Genomic DNA, 17,939 nt, shown 5'->3' on the forward strand with positions numbered 1-17,939 from the left:
GAAAGAAAGATTGAAAGAAAGATTTAAAGAAAGATTAGAAAACTGAAAGAATGAATGAAAGAAAGATTGAACGATAGAACGAAAAAATGATTGAATTAAAGAAGGATTGAAAGAAATATTGAAAGAAAGATTGAAAGATTGAAAGAACGAAAGATTGAAAGAAAGAATGAAAGAAAGATTGTAAGAAAGAATGAAAGAATGAAAGAAAGATTGAAAGATTGAAAGAAATATTGCAAGAAAGAAAGATTGAAAGTAAGAACGATTGAAAGAAAGATTTAAAGAAAGATTGAAAGAAAGATTTGAATAAAGGTTGAAAGACTGAAAGAAAGAATGAAAGAAAGAATAAGAGAAAGATTGAAAGACTGAAAGAAAGAATGAAAGAAAGATTGAAACATTGAAAGAAAGAATGAAAGAACAATTGAAAGAAAGAATGAAACAATGAAAGAAAGATTGAAAGATTGAAAGAAATATTGAAAGAAAGAGAGATTGAAAGGAAGAAAGATTGAAAGAAAGATTGAAAGTAATAAAGATTGAAAGAAAGAATAAAAGAAAAATTGAAGATTGAATGATTGAAAGAAAGATTGAATGAAAGATTTAAAGAAAGATTGAAAGACTGAAGGAAAGAATGAAAGAAAGAATTAAAGAAAGATTGAAGATTGAAAGATTGAAAGAAAGATTAAAAAAGAAAGATTGAAAGAACGATTGAAAAAAACAAAGATTGAAAGAAAGATTTATAGAAAGATTGAAAGAAAGATTGAAAAAAGAAAGAAAGATTTAAAGATTGAAAGAAAGAATGAAAGAAAGATTGTCAGAAAGAATGAAAGAATGAAAGAAAGATTGAAAGAAATATTGAAAGAAAGTAGGATTGAAAGTAAGAACGATTGAAAGAAAGATTTAAAGAAAGATTGAAAGACTGAAAGAAAGAATGAAAGAAAGAATGAAAGATTGAAGGAATGATTGATTTAAAGAAGGAAAGATTTAAAGAAAGATTGAAAGAATAAAAGTAAGAATGAAAAAAAAGAATGAAAGAAAGATTGAAAAAAACAAAGATTGAAAGAAAGATTCATGGAAAGATTGAAAGAAAGATTGAAAAAGGAAAGAAAGATTGAAAGAAAGAATGAAAGAAAGATTGTAAGAAAGAATGAAAGAATGAAAGAAAGATTGAAAGAAATATTGAAAGAAAGTAGGATTGAAAGTAAGAACGATGGAAAGAAAGATTTAAAGAAAGAATGAAAGAAAGAATGAAAGATTGAAAGAAAGATTGAAAGAAAGATTGAAAGACTGAAAGATTGAAAGAAAGAGTGAAAGTTTAAAAGAAAGATTGAAAGAAAGAAAGATTGAAAGAAATATTGAAAGAAAGATTGAAAGATTGAAAGAAACAATGAAAGAAAGATTGAAAGAAAGATTGAAAAAAAGAAAGATTGAAAGAAAGATTGAAAGAAAGATTGAAAGACTGAAGGAAAGAATGAAAGAAAGATTGAAAGAAAGAATGAAAAAAGAAAGATTGAAAGTTTTAAAGATTGAAAGAAATATTGAAAGAAAGATTGAAAGAATGAAAGAAATAGAGATTGAAAGAGAGAATGAAAGAAAGATTGTAAGAAAGAATGAAAGAATGAAAGAACGATCGAAAGATTGAAAGATTGAAAGAAAGAATGAAAGATTGAAAGAAAGAATGAAAGAACGATTGAAAGAAAGAATGAAAGATTGAAAGAAAGAGAGATTGAAATTAAGAAAGATTGAAAGAAAGATTGAAAGTAATAAAGATTGAAAGAAAGAATGAAAGAAAAATTGAAAGATTGAAAGATTGGAAGAAAGATTGAAAGAAAGATTTAAAGAAAGATTGAAAGATTGAAAGATTGATAGAAAGATTGAAAGAAAGATTGAAAAAAGAATGATTGAAAGAACGAATGATAAAAACCAAGAAAGATTGAAAGATCGAAAGTTTTAAAGACTGAAAGATTTAAAGAAAGATTGAAAGACTAAAAGTAAGAATGAAAAAAATGAATGAAAGAAAGATTGAAAAAAACAAAGATTGAAAGAAAGATTTATAGAAAGATTGAAAGAAAGATTGAAAAAAGAAAGAAAGATTGAAAGAAAGAATGATAGAAATATTGAAAGAAAGTAGGATTGAAAGTAAGAACGATTGAAAGAAAAATCTAAAGAAAGACTGAAAGAAAGATTGAAAGCTTGAAAGAAAGATTGAAAGAAAGATTTTAAGAAAGGTTGAAAGATTGAAAGAAAGAATCAAAGAAAGGTTGAAAGACTGAAAGAAAGAATCAAAGAAAGAATGAAAGAAAGATTGAAAGATTAAAAGATTGAAACAAAGAATGAAAGATTGAAACAAAGAATGAAAGAACGATTGAAAGAAAAAATGAAAGAATGAAAGAAAGATTGAAAGTTTGAAAGATTGAAAGAAAGATTTAAAGAAAGATTGAAAGATTGAAAGATTTAAAGAATGAAAGATTTAAAGAAAGATTGAAAGACTAAAAGTAAGAATTTAAAAAATGATTGAAAGAAAGATTGGAAAAAAACAAAGATTGAAAGAAAGATTTATAGAAAGATTGAAAGAAAGATTGAAAAAAGAAAGAAAGATTGAAAGAAAGAATGAAAGAAAGATTGTAAGAAAGATTGAAAGAATGAAAGAAATATTGAAAGAAAGTAGGATTGAAAGTAAGAACGATTGAAAGAAAGATTGAAAGAAAGATTGAAAGAAAGATTGAAAGAAAGATTTTAAGAAAGGTTGAAAGATTGAAAGAAAGAATCAAAGAAAGGTTGAAGGACTGAAAGAAAGAATCAAAGAAAGAATGAAATAAAGATTGAAAGATTGAAAGATTGAAAGAAAGAATGAAAGATTGAAACAAAGAATGAAAGAACGATTGAAAGAAAGAATGAAAGAATGAAAGAAAGATTGAAAGTTTGAAAGATTGAAAGAAATATTGAAAGAAAGAAAGATGGAAAGTAAGAAAGATTGAAAGAAAGATTGAAAGGAATAAAGATTGAAAGAAAGAATGAAAGAAAATTTGAAAGATTGAAAGATTGAAAGAAAGATTGAGAGAAAGATTTAAAGAAAGATTCAACGACTGAAAGAAAGAAAGAATGAAAGAAAGAATGAAAGAAATATTGAAAGACTGAAAGAAAGAAAGAATAAAAGAAAGAATTAAAGAAAGATTGAAAGATTGAAAGATTGAAAGAAAGATTGAAAAAAGAAAGATTGAATGAACGATTGAAAAAAACAAAGAAAGTTGAAAGATTGAAAGATTTAAAGAATGAAAGATTTAAAGAAAGATTGAAAGACTAAAAGTAAGAATGAAAAAAAACAATGAAAGAAAGATTGAAATAAACAAAGATTGAAAGAAATAAAGATTTATAGAAAGATAGAAAGAAAGAATGAAAAAAGAAAGATTGAAAGAAAGATTTGAAGAAAGACTTGAAGAAGGATTGAACGACTGAAAGAAAGAATGAAAGAAAGAATGAAATAAAGATTGAAAGATTGAAAGATTGAAAGAAAGAATGAAAGATTGAAAGAAAGAATGAAAGTATGAAAGAAAGATTGAAAGATTGAAAGAAAGAATGAAAGAATGATTGAAAGAAAGAATGAAAGAATGAAAGAAAGATTGAAAGATTGAAAGAAATATTGAAAGAAAGAGAGATTGAAAGTAACAAGGAGATTGAAAGAAAGATTGAAAGTAAAAAAGATTGAAAGAAAGAATGAAAGAATAGTTGAAAGATTGAAAGATTGAAAGAAAGATTTAAAGAAAGATTGAAAGACTGAAAGAAAGAATGAAAGAAAGAATTAAAGAAAGATTGAAGATTGAAAGATTGAAAGAAAGACTGAAAAAAACAAAGAAAGATTGAAAGATCGAAAGATTTAAAGAAAGAAAGATTTAAAGAAAGATTGAAAGACTAAAAGTAAGAATGAAAAAAAAGAATGAAAGAAAGATTGAAAAAAACAAAGATTGAAAGAAAGAAAGATTTATAGAAAGATTAAAAGAAAGATTGAAAAAAGAAAGAAAGATTGAAAGAAAAAATGAAAAAAAGATTGAAAGATTAAACAATTGAAAGAAAGATTCTAAGAAAGATTGAAAAAAGAAAGATTGAAAGAAACAATGAAAGAAACATTGGAAGAAGGATGGAAAGAAAGATTGAAAGATTGAAAGAAAGAATGAAAGATTGAAAGAAAGAATGAAAGTATGAAAGAAAGATTGAAAGATTGAAAGATTGAAAGAAAGAATGAAAGAACGATTGAAAGAAAGAATGAAAGAATGAAATAAAGATTGAAAGATTGAAAGAAAGATTGAAAGAAAGATTGAATGATTGAAAGATTGAAAGAAAGAGTGAAAGTTTAAAAGAAAGATTGAAAGAAAGAAAGATTGAAAGATTGAAAGAAAGAATGAAAGATTGAAAGAAAGAATGAAAGTATGAAAGAAAGATTGAAAGATTGAAAGATTGAAAGAAAGAATGAAAGAACGATTGAAAGAAAGAATGAAAGAATGAAATAAAGATTGAAAGATTGAAAGAAAGATTGAAAGAAAGATTGAATCATTGAAAGATTGAAAGAAAGAGTGAAAGTTTAAAAGAAAGATTGAAAGAAAGAAAGATTGAAAGTAAGAAAGATTGAAAGAAATATTGAAAGAAAGATTGAAAGATTGAAAGAAAGAATGAAAGATTGAAAGAAAGAATGAAAGAAAGATTGAAAGAAAGATTGAAAAAAGAAACATTGAAAGAAAGATTGAAAAAAAGATTGAAAGACTGAAGGAAAGAATGAAAGAAAGATTGAAAGAAAGAATGAAAAAAGAAAGATTGAAAGTATTAAAGATTGAAAGAAATATTGAAAGAAAGATTGAAAGATCGAAAAAAAGAAAGATTGAAAGTATTAAAGATTGAAAGAAATATTGAAAGAAAGATTGAAAGATCGAAAGAAAGAAAGATTGAAAGAGAGAATGAAAGAAAGATTGTAAGAAAAAATGAAAGAATGAAAGAAAGATTGAAAGAAATATTGATAGAAAGAAAGATTGAAAAAAGAAAGATTGAAAGAAAGATTGAAAAAAAGATTGAAAGACTGAAGGAAAGAATGAAAGAAAGATTGAAAGAAAGAATGAAAAAAACAAACATTGAAAGTATTAAAGATTGAAAGAAATATTGAAAGAAAGATTGAAAGATCGAAAGAAAGAAAGATTGAAAGAGAGAATGAAAGAACGATTGTAAGAAAAAATGAAAAAATGAAAGAAAGATTGAAAGAAATACTGAAAGAAAGTTGGATTGAAAGTAAGAACGATTGAAAGAAAGATTTAAAGAAAGATTGAAAGATAGATTGAAAGCTTGAAAGAAAGATGGAAAGAAAAATTTTAAGAAAGGTTGAAAGACTGAAAGAAAGAATGAAAGAAAGAATGAAAGAAAGATTGAAAGATTGAAAGATTGAAAGATTTAAAGAAAGAATGAAAAAAAAGAATGAAAGAAAGATTTTAAGAAAGGTTGAAAGACTGAAAGAAAGAATGAAAGAAAGAATGAAAGAAAGATTGAAAGATTGAAAGATTGAAAGATTTAAAGAAAGAATGAAAAAAAAGAATGAAAGAAAGATTGAAAAAAACAAAGATTGAAAGAAAGAAAGATTTATAGAAAGATTAAAAGAAAGATTGAAAGAAGAAAGAAAGATTGAAAGAAAAAATCAAAAAAAATTTGAAAGATTAAACAATTGAAAGAAAGATTGCAAGAAAGATTAAAAAAAAGAAAGATTGAAAGAAACAATGAAAGAAAGATTGAAAGAAGGATGGAAGGAAAGATTGAAAGATTGAAAGACAGAATGAAAGAAAGATTGAAAGATTGAAATATTGAAAGAAAGAATGAAATAAAGATTGAAAGATTGAAAGAAAGATTGAAAGAAAGATTGAATGATTGAAAGATTGAAAGAAAGAGTGAAAGTTTAAAAGAAAGACTGAAAGAAAGAAACAATGATAGTAAGAAAGATTGAAAGAAATATTGAAAGAAAGATTGAAAGATTGAAAGAAAGAATGAAAGAAAGATTGAAAGAAAGATTGAAAAAAAGAAAGATTGAAAGAAGGATTGAAAGAAAGATTGAAAGACTGAAGGAAAGAATGAAAGAAAGATTGAAAGAAAGAATGAAAAAAAGAAAGATTGAAAGTATTAAAGATTGAAAGAAATTTTGAAAGAAAGATTGAAAGATTGAAAGAAAGAAAGATTGAAAGAGAGAATGAAATAAAGATTGAAAGAAATATTGAAAGAAAGTTAGATTGAAAGTAAGAACGATTGAAAGAAAGATTTAAAGAAATATTGAAAGAAAGATTGAAAGCTTGAAAGAAATATTGAAAGAAAGATTTTAAGAAAGGTTGAAAGACTGAAAGAAAGAATGAAAGAAAGAATGAAAGAAAGAATGAAAGAAAGATTGAAAGATTGAAAGATTGAAAGAAAGAATGAAAGATTGAAAGAAAGAATGAAAGAACGATTGAAAGAAAGTATTTAAGAATGAAAGAAAGATTGAAAGATTGAAAGAAATATTGAAAGAAAGAGAGATTGAAAGTAAGAAAGATTGAAAGAAAGATTGAAAGTAATAAAGATTGAAAGAAAGAAAGAAAGATTGAAACATTACATGTCATTTAGCAGACGCTTTTATCCAAAGCGACTTACAATTGTTCGAACACCGACGGACGCAGCCATCAGGAGCAATTAGGGGTTAAGTGTCTTGCTCAAGAACACTACAGCATGCTAGCCTGGGATCGAACCAGCAACCTTTAGATCACTAGACCACCAGCTCTACCTGCCTAAGCTACCATAAAGAATGATTGAAAGACTGAAAGAAAGAAAGAATGAAAGAAAGAATTAAAGAAAGATTGAAAGATTGAAAGATTGAAAGAAAGATTGAAAGAAAGATTGAAAAAAGGAAGATTGAAATAACGATTGAAAAAATAAAGAAAGATTGAAAGAGAGATTGAAAGAAAGGTTGAAAGAAAGATTGAAAGATTGAATGTTTGAAAGAAAGATTGAAAGAAAGATTTTAAGATAGGTTGAAAGACTGAAAGAAAGAATGAAAGAAAGAATGAAAGAAAGATTGAAAGATTGAAAGATTGAAAGAAAGAATGAAAGATTGAAAGAAAGAATGAAAGAATGAAAGAAAGATGAAAGATTGAAAGAAATATTAAAAGAATGGGAGATTGAAAGTAAGGAAGATTGAAAGAAAGATTGAAAGAAAGATTTAAAGATAGATTGAAAGACTGAAAGAAAGAATGAAAGAAAGAATTAAAGAAAGGTTGAAAAAAACAAAGATTGAAAGAAAGAAAGATTTATAGAAAGATTGAAAGAAAGATTGAAAAAAGAAAGAAAGATTGAAATAAATATTGAAAGAAAGATTGAAAGAAAGAAAGATTGAAAGAAAGAATAAAAGAAAGATTGAAAGAAGGATGGAAAGAAAGATTGATAGATTGAAGGAAAGAATGAAAGAAAGAATGATAGATTGAAATATTGAAAGAAAGAATGAAAGAAAGATTGAAAGACTAAAAGAAAGAATGAAAAAAAAGAATGAAAGAAAGATTGAAAAAAACAAAGATTGAAAGAAAGAAAGATTTATAGAACGATTGAAAGAAAGATTGAAAAAAGAAAGAAAGATTGAAAGAAAGATTGAAAGAAAGATTGAAAGATTGAAAGAAATATTGAGAGAAAGAAAGATTGAAAGTTAGAAAGATTGATAGAAAGATTGAAAGATTGAAACAAAGAATGAAAGATTGAAAGATTGAAAGAAAGAATGAAAGAAAGATCGAAAGAAAGATTGAAAGAAAGATTGAAAGAAAGATTGAAAGAAGGAATGAAGAAAGATTGAAAGAAAGATTGAAAGATTAAAAGAAAGAATGAAAGAAAGATTGAAAAATTGAAAGATTGAAAGAAAGACTGAAAGAAAGAAAGAACGATTGAAAGAAAGATTGAAAGAAAGACTGAAAGAAAGAAAGAACGATTGAAAGAAAGATTGAAAGAAAGATTGAAAGAATGAAAGATTGAAAGAAAGATTGAAAGCTTGAATGAAAGATTGAAAGAAAGATTTTAAGAAAGGTTGAAAGACTGAAAGAAAGAATCAAAAAACGCATGAAAGAAAGATTGAAAGAAAGAATGAAAGAATGAAAGAAAGATTGAAAGATTGAAAGAAATATTGAAAGAAAGATTGAAAGTAATAAAGATTGAAAGAAAGAATGAAAGAAAAATTTAAATATTGCAAGATTGAAAGAAAGATTGAAAGACTAAAAGTAAGAATGAAAAAAAAGAATGAAAGAAAGATTGAAAAAAACAAAGATTGAAAGAAAGAAAGATTGAAGATTGATTCTTTTTTACAATCATTCTTTCTTTCAATCTTTCATTCTTTCTTTCAACATTTCTTTCAATCTTTCAATCTTTCTTTCATTCTTTCTTTCAGTCTTTCAATCTTTCTTTAAATCTTTCTTTCAATCTTTCTTTCAAACTTTCAATCTTTCTTTCAATCTTTCAATCTTACAATCTTTCTTTCAATCTTTCAATCTTTCTTTCATTCATTCTTTCAATCTTTCAATCTTTCATTCTTTCTTTCAATCTTTCAATCTTTCAATCTTTCAATCTCTCTTTTAATCTTTCTTTCATTCTTTCTTTCAATCTTTCTTTCTTTCTTTCATTCTTTCATTCTTCCTTTCAATCTTTCTTTCATTCTTTCTTTCAAGATTGAAGATTCAAGATTCAAGATTCAAGATTTTTTATTTGTTACATACATATACATACTTCCATACATATATGCAGTGAAATGTAATGCAACGCACCCGGTGATAGCACACAATATGTCCTAGGAAAAAATAAAAAAATAAAATAAAATAAAAAGTAGAAAATTCCTTTCTAATAGACCGACTAACTGACTCCTAAAACGTAATACAGTAAGTGGAATACTTATAGAATAAGATAAAAAATATAAAGAATAAAATACAATAAAAATACATTGAAATAAAATGGAATAGATAGAGGGAATATGCCTATGTATATACAGATATGTGCATTTAAAGTGGCATGTGAATTAAAGTGGCATGTGAATGTGAATAGAGGGAGTAGTGTTTGGGATAATACAGCACAGTATACAACAGTACGGCGCAGCAATACGGCATCACGAACAACCCTGAACAGTGACACAGTATGCGGTACAGTATGCTACATACAGTACAGTAGGTAGTGGAGCCTAGTGTATGGCTCAGTTAGGACCCCTGGTGAGGTCAGCGTTGACAGTTCTGATGGCTTGAGGGAAGAAACTCCGTCTCAGTCTCTCTGTTCTCGCTGCGTGACTGCGGAGGCGCTTGCCTGACCGCAGCAGCTGAAACAGTCCGTTGTTGGGGTGATGAGGATCCTTCATGATCCTGCGGGCTCTGCTACTACACCTCCTGGTGTATAGCTCCTGCAAGGGGGGGAGGGTAGTTCCAGTGGTACGTTCAGCTGAACGCACCACCCTCTGCAGGGCCCGCCTGTCCTGGGCAGTACAGTTCCCAAACCAGGCAGTGATGTTGCCTGTCAGGATGCTCTCCACTGCTCCAGAGTAGAAGGACTTGAGGATCCTCACCGAGACCCGGAATTTCCTCAGCTGCCTGAGGTGGTAGAGACGCTGCCTCGCCTTTCTCACCAGAGTGTCTGTGTGTACAGTCCATGTTAAGTCCTCTGTGATGTGGACTCCCAGATATCTGAAGCTGCTCACCCTATCGACAGAAGTCCCATTAATCCACAAGGGCGCGTGCGTCCTCGATTGTGATACACGCCTAAAGTCCACAATCAGCTCCTTGGTTTTGCTGACGTTGAGGTGTAGGCTGTTGTCCTGGCACCAGAGTGACAGGTCAGCCACCTCCTCGCGGTAGGCCTTCTCATCGCAGTCGGTGATCAAGCCCACGACCACGGTGTCGTCAGCAAACTTGATGATGGTGTTGGAGCTGGACCTGGCCACACAGTCATGTGTGTACAGGGAGTACAGTAGGGGGCTGAGGACGCACCCCTGGGGGGATCCTGTGTTCAGGGTGAGGGAGCTTGACATGTACTTCCCCACCTTGACCACCTGGGGGCGGCCTGTGAGGAAGTCCAGGATCCAGGTGCACAGCGGACCATTCAATCCTAGCTCCATCAGCTTGACAGCCAGTCTGGTGGGAACTATGGTGTTGAAAGCTGAACTATAATCAATGAACAGCATTCTCACATAGGCCCCCTTCTGGCCATCCAGGTGCGTGAGCTGCAACGGGTCCAAGGTGCGGGGGAGGGAGGCGCAGATGTAATCCTTAATCAGCCTCTCGAAACACTTCATGACCACCGAGGTGAGGGCCACCGGACGGTAGTCATTCAGGCAGGAAGGAGAGGCGATCTTCGGCACAGGAACGACGGTGGACCTCTTGAAGTAGGACGGGACCACTGATTCAGCCAGGGAGATGCTGAATATTGTGGTGAACACCGGAGCTAGCTGGTTAGCACAGGTCTTCAGTACTCGCCCAGATATGCCATCTGGACCCGCAGCTTTCTTGGTGTTCACCCGCATCAAAGCCCTCCTGACCTCGTGCACGGACACTGAGAGTGCGCACTCGTCCCCAGCGGTGTAACTCCAATTAGCCGGCGAGCTAGCGGTGTTGCTGCCAGACTCGAACCGCGAACCAATCTTTCTTTCTTTTTTCAATCATTCTTTCAATCTTTCTATGAATATTTATTTTTTCAATCTTTCTTTCATTCATTTTTTTCATTCTTTTAGTCTTTCAAACTTTCTTTAAATCTTTCTTTCTTTAAATCTTTCGATCTTTCAATCTTTCTTTGTTTTTTTAATTCGTTCTTTCAATCTTTCTTTTTTCAATCTATCTTTCAATCTTTCTTTGTTTTTTTAATTCGTTCTTTCAATCTTTCTTTTTTCAATCTTTCTTTCAATTTCTCAATCTTTCTTTCTTTAATTCTTTCTTTCATTCTTTTTTTCAGTCTTTCAATCATTCTTCAAATCTTTCTTTTTTTCCACCTTTCTTTCAATCTTTCAATTTTTCTTTCATTCTTTCTTTCAATCTTTATTTCTTTCAATCTTTCTTTCAAGCTTTCTTACTTTCAATCTCTCTTTCTTTCAATATTTCTTTCAATCTTTCAATCATTCTTTCATTCTTTCTTTCAATCGTTCTTTCATTCTTTCTTTCTTTCAATCTTTCAATCTTTAAATCTTTCTTTCATTCTTTCTTTCATTCTTTCTTTCAGTCTTTCAATCTTTCTCAAAATCTGTCTTTCAATCTAGCTTTCAAGCTTGCAATCTTTCTTTCAATCTTTCTTTAAATCTTTCTTTCAATCATTCTTACTTTCAATCTTTCTTTCTTTCAATATTTCTTTCAATCTTTCAATCTTTCTTTCATTCTTTCATTTTTTCTTACAATCTTTCTTTCATTCTTTCTTTCAATCTTTCTTTCTTTCAATCTTTCATTCTTTCTTTCAATATTTCCTTCAATCTTTCTTTAATTTTTTCATTCTTTCTTTCAATCTTTCAATCTTTCTTTCATTCTATCTTTCAGTTTTTCAATATTTCTTCAAATCTTTCTTTCAATCTTTCTTTCAATCGTTCAATCTTTCAATCTTTCTTTCATTCTATCTTTCGATCTTTCAATCGTTCTTTCATTCTTTCTTTGAATCTTTCAATCTTTCTTTTATACTTTCAATCTTTCTTTCAATCTTTCAATCTTTCAATCTTTCTTTCAATCTTTCTTTCATTCTTTCTTTCAGTCTTTCAATATTTCTTTCAAACTTTCAATCTTTCTTTCAATCTTTCAATCTTTCAATCTTTCTTTCAATCTTTCTTTCAATCTTTCAATCTTTCTTTCATTCTTTCTTTCAATCTTTCAATCTTTCAATCTTTCTTTCATTCTTTCTTTCAATCTTTCGGTCTTTCTTTCAATCTTTCTGTCAATATTTCTTTCAATCTTTCTTACTTTCAATCTTTCTTTCTTTCATTCTTTCCTTCAGTCTTTCAATCTTTCTTTCAATTTTTCTTTCAATCTTTCTTTTTTCAATCTTTCTTTCAATATTTCTTTCAATCTTTCTTACTATCAATCTTCTTCCTTTCAATCTTTCTTTCAATCAGCCTTTCGATCTTTCAATCGTTCTTTCATTCTTTCTTTCAATCTTTCAATTTTTCTTTCATACTTTCAATCTTTCTTTCAATCTTTTAATCTTTCAATCTTTCTTTCAATCTTTCTTTCATTCTTTCTTTCAGTCTTTCAATATTTCTTCAAACTTTCAATCTTTCTTTCAATGTTTCAGTCTTTCAATCTTTCTTTCAATCTTTCTTTCAATCTTTCCTTCTTTCTTTCATTCTTTCTTTCAATCTTTCAATCTTTCTTTCTTTCAATCTTTCTTTCAATCTTTCTTTCATTCTTTCCGTCAGTCTTTCAATCTTTCTTTCAAAATCTTTCTTTCAATCTTTCTTTCAATCTTTCTTTTTTCAATCTTTCTTTCAATATTTCTTTCATTCTTTCTTTTAATCTTTCAATCTTTCTTTCAATATTTCTTTCAATCTTTCTTACTATCAATCTTTCTTCCTTTCAATCTTTCTTTCAATCTGGCTTTCATTCTTTCTTTCAGTCTTTCAATCTTTCTTTAAATCTTTCTTTCAATCTTTCTTTCAAACTTTCAATCTTTATTTCAATCTTTCAATCTTTCTTTCAATCATTCTTTCAATCTTTCTTTCAATCTTTCCTTCTTTCTTTCATTCTTTCTTGCAATCTTTCAATCTTTCTTTCTTTCAATCTTTCTTTCAATCTTTCTTTCATTCTTTCCGTCAGTCTTTCAATCTTTCTTTCAATCTTTCTGTCAATCTTTCTTTTTTCAATCTTTCTTTCAATATTTCTTTCAATCTTTCTTACTATCAATCTTTCTTCCTTTCAATCTTTCTTTAAATCTTTCTTTCAATCTTTCTTTCAAACTTTCAATCTTTATTTCAATCTTTCAATCTTTCAATCTTTCTTTCAATCATTCTTTCAATCTTTCAATCTTTCTTTCATTCTTTCTTTCAATCTTTCAATCTTTCAATCTTTCTTTCATTCTATCTTTTAACCTTTCTTTCAATCTGTCTTTCATTCTTTAGTTCAGTCTTTCAATCTTTCTTTTAATTTTTCTTTCTTTAAATCTTTCGATCTCTCAAACTTTCTTTCTTTTTATCAGTTTTTTGTTGTTTCTTTCATTCTTTCTTTCAATCTTTCTTACATCCAATCTTTCTTTATTTCAATCTTTCTTACATCCAATCTTTCTTTATTTCAATATTTCTTTCAATCTTTTAATCTTTCTTTCAATCTTTCTTTCAATCTTTCTTTCTTTTTTCAATCTTTCTTTCAGTCTTTCTATAAATCTTTATTTCTTTCAATCTTTCTTTGTTTTTTTCAATCTTTCATTCATTCTTTTTTTTCATTCTTTTAGTCTTTCAATTTTTCTTTAAATCTTTCTTTCTTTAAATCTTTCAATCTTTCAATCTTTCTTTTTTTTTTCAATCGTTCCCTCAATCTTTCTTTTTATCAGACTTTCTTTCAATCTCTCTTTCAATTTTTCAATCTTTCAATCTTTCTTTAATTCTTTCTTTCATTATTTCTTTCAGTCTTTCAATCTTTCTTTAAATCTTTCTTTCAATCTTTCTTTCAATCTTTCTATCTTATAATCTTTCTTTCAATCTATCTTTCAATCTATCAATCTTTCTTTCATTCTTTCTTTCAATCTTTCTTTCTTTCAATCTTTCTTTCAATCTGCCTTTCATTCTTTCTTTCAGTCTTTCAATCTTTCTTTAAATCTTTCTTTCAATCTTTCTTTCAAACTTTCAATCTTTATTTCAATCTTTCAATCTTTCAATCTTTCTTTCAATCTTTCAATCTTTCTTTAATTCTTTCTTTCAATTTTTCAATCTTTCAATCTTTCTTTAATACTTTCTTTCATTCTTTTTTTCAGTCTTTCAATCTTTCTTTAAATCTTTCTTTTTTTCAACCTTTCTTTCAGTCTTTCTTTAAATCTTTCAATTTTTCTTTCATTCTTTCTTTCAATCTTTATTACTTTCAATCTTTCTTTCAATCTTTCTTACTTTCAATCTCTCTTTTTTCAATATTTCTTTCAATCTTTCAATCATTCTTTCATTCTTTCATTCTTTCTTTCAATCGTTCTTTCATTCTTTCTTTCAATCTTTCATCCTTTCTTTCAATTTTTCAATTTTTCTTTCATTCTTTCTTTCATTCATTCTTTCAGTCTTGCAATCTTTCTTTAAATCTTTCTTTAAATCTAGCTTTCAAGCTTGCAATCTTTCTTTCAATCTTTCTTTAAATCTTTCTTTCAATCATTCTTACTTTCAATCTTTCTTTCTTTCAATATTTCTTTCAATCTTTCAATCTTTCTTTCATTCTTTCATTTTTTCTTACAATCTTTCTTTCATTCTTTCTTTCAATCTTTCTTTCTTTCAATCTTTCATTCTTTCTTTCAATATTTCCTTCAATCTTTCTTTAATTTTTTCATTCTTTCTTTCAATCTTTCAATCTTTCTTTCATTCTATCTTTCAGTTTTTCAATATTTCTTCAAATCTTTCTTTCAATCTTTCTTTCAATCGTTCAATCTTTCAATCTTTCTTTCATTCTATCTTTCGATCTTTCAATCGTTCTTTCATTCTTTCTTTGAATCTTTCAATCTTTCTTTTATACTTTCAATCTTTCTTTCAATCTTTCAATCTTTCAATCTTTCTTTCAATCTTTCTTTCATTCTTTCTTTCAGTCTTTCAATATTTCTTTCAAACTTTCAATCTTTCTTTCAATCTTTCAATCTTTCAATCTTTCTTTCAATCTTTCTTTCAATCTTTCAATCTTTCTTTCATTCTTTCTTTCAATCTTTCAATCTTTCAATCTTTCTTTCATTCTTTCTTTCAATCTTTCGGTCTTTCTTTCAATCTTTCTGTCAATATTTCTTTCAATCTTTCTTACTTTCAATCTTTCTTTCTTTCATTCTTTCCTTCAGTCTTTCAATCTTTCTTTCAATTTTTCTTTCAATCTTTCTTTTTTCAATCTTTCTTTCAATATTTCTTTCAATCTTTCTTACTATCAATCTTCTTCCTTTCAATCTTTCTTTCAATCAGCCTTTCGATCTTTCAATCGTTCTTTCATTCTTTCTTTCAATCTTTCAATTTTTCTTTCATACTTTCAATCTTTCTTTCAATCTTTTAATCTTTCAATCTTTCTTTCAATCTTTCTTTCATTCTTTCTTTCAGTCTTTCAATATTTCTTCAAACTTTCAATCTTTCTTTCAATGTTTCAGTCTTTCAATCTTTCTTTCAATCTTTCTTTGAATCTTTCCTTCTTTCTTTCATTCTTTCTTTCAATCTTTCAATCTTTCTTTCTTTCAATCTTTCTTTCAATCTTTCTTTCATTCTTTCCGTCAGTCTTTCAATCTTTCTTTCAAAATCTTTCTTTCAATCTTTCTTTCAATCTTTCTTTTTTCAATCTTTCTTTCAATATTTCTTTCATTCTTTCTTTTAATCTTTCAATCTTTCTTTCAATATTTCTTTCAATCTTTCTTACTATCAATCTTTCTTCCTTTCAATCTTTCTTTCAATCTGGCTTTCATTCTTTCTTTCAGTCTTTCAATCTTTCTTTAAATCTTTCTTTCAATCTTTCTTTCAATCTTTCTATCTTATAATCTTTCTTTCAATCTATCTTTCAATCTATCAATCTTTCTTTCATTCTTTCTTTCAATCTTTCTTTCTTTCAATCTTTCTTTCAATCTGCCTTTCATTCTTTCTTTCAGTCTTTCAATCTTTCTTTAAATCTTTCTTTCAATCTTTCTTTCAAACTTTCAATCTTTATTTCAATCTTTCAATCTTTCAATCTTTCTTTCAATCTTTCAATCTTTCTTTAATTCTTTCTTTCAATTTTTCAATCTTTCAATCTTTCTTTAATACTTTCTTTCATTCTTTTTTTCAGTCTTTCAATCTTTCTTTAAATCTTTCTTTTTTTCAACCTTTCTTTCAGTCTTTCTTTAAATCTTTCAATTTTTCTTTCATTCTTTCTTTCAATCTTTATTACTTTCAATCTTTCTTTCAATCTTTCTTACTTTCAATCTCTCTTTTTTCAATATTTCTTTCAATCTTTCAATCATTCTTTCATTCTTTCATTCTTTCTTTCAATCGTTCTTTCATTCTTTCTTTCAATCTTTCATCCTTTCTTTCAATTTTTCAATTTTTCTTTCATTCTTTCTTTCATTCATTCTTTCAGTCTTGCAATCTTTCTTTAAATCTTTCTTTAAATCTAGCTTTCAAGCTTGCAATCTTTCTTTCAATCTTTCTTTAAATCTTTCTTTCAATCATTCTTACTTTCAATCTTTCTTTCTTTCAATATTTCTTTCAATCTTTCAATCTTTCTTTCATTCTTTCATTTTTTCTTACAATCTTTCTTTCATTCTTTCTTTCAATCTTTCTTTCATTCAATCTTTCATTCTTTCTTTCAATATTTCCTTCAATCTTTCTTTAATTTTTTCATTCTTTCTTTCAATCTTTCAATCTTTCTTTCATTCTATCTTTCAGTTTTTCAATATTTCTTCAAATCTTTCTTTCAATCTTTCTTTCAATCGTTCAATCTTTCAATCTTTCTTTCATTCTATCTTTCGATCTTTCAATCGTTCTTTCATTCTTTCTTTGAATCTTTCAATCTTTCTTTTATACTTTCAATCTTTCTTTCAATCTTTCAATCTTTCAATCTTTCTTTCAATCTTTCTTTCATTCTTTCTTTCAGTCTTTCAATATTTCTTTCAAACTTTCAATCTTTCTTTCAATCTTTCAATCTTTCAATCTTTCTTTCAATCTTTCTTTCAATCTTTCAATCTTTCTTTCATTCTTTCTTTCAATCTTTCAATCTTTCAATCTTTCTTTCATTCTTTCTTTCAATCTTTCGGTCTTTCTTTCAATCTTTCTGTCAATATTTCTTTCAATCTTTCTTACTTTCAATCTTTCTTTCTTTCATTCTTTCCTTCAGTCTTTCAATCTTTCTTTCAATTTTTCTTTCAATCTTTCTTTTTTCAATCTTTCTTTCAATATTTCTTTCAATCTTTCTTACTATCAATCTTCTTCCTTTCAATCTTTCTTTCAATCAGCCTTTCGATCTTTCAATCGTTCTTTCATTCTTTCTTTCAATCTTTCAATTTTTCTTTCATACTTTCAATCTTTCTTTCAATCTTTTAATCTTTCAATCTTTCTTTCAATCTTTCTTTCATTCTTTCTTTCAGTCTTTCAATATTTCTTCAAACTTTCAATCTTTCTTTCAATGTTTCAGTCTTTCAATCTTTCTTTCAATCTTTCTTTGAATCTTTCCTTCTTTCTTTCATTCTTTCTTTCAATCTTTCAATCTTTCTTTCTTTCAATCTTTCTTTCAATCTTTCTTTCATTCTTTCCGTCAGTCTTTCAATCTTTCTTTCAAAATCTTTCTTTCAATCTTTCTTTCAATCTTTCTTTTTTCAATCTTTCTTTCAATATTTCTTTCATTCTTTCTTTTAATCTTTCAATCTTTCTTTCAATATTTCTTTCAATCTTTCTTACTATCAATCTTTCTTCCTTTCAATCTTTCTTTCAATCTGGCTTTCATTCTTTCTTTCAGTCTTTCAATCTTTCTTTAAATCTTTCTTTCAATCTTTCTTTCAAACTTTCAATCTTTATTTCAATCTTTCAATCTTTCTTTCAATCATTCTTTCAATCTTTCTTTCAATCTTTCCTTCTTTCTTTCATTCTTTCTTGCAATCTTTCAATCTTTCTTTCTTTCAATCTTTCTTTCATTCTTTCCGTCAGTCTTTCAATCTTTCTTTCAATCTTTCTGTCAATCTTTCTTTTTTCAATCTTTCTTTCAATATTTCTTTCAATCTTTCTTACTATCAATCTTTCTTCCTTTCAATCTTTCTTTAAATCTTTCTTTCAATCTTTCTTTCAAACT

This window comes from Zeus faber (genome assembly GCF_960531495.2).
Source record: "Zeus faber genome assembly, chromosome: 2".
Classification (NCBI taxonomy): Eukaryota; Metazoa; Chordata; class Actinopteri; order Zeiformes; family Zeidae; genus Zeus; species Zeus faber.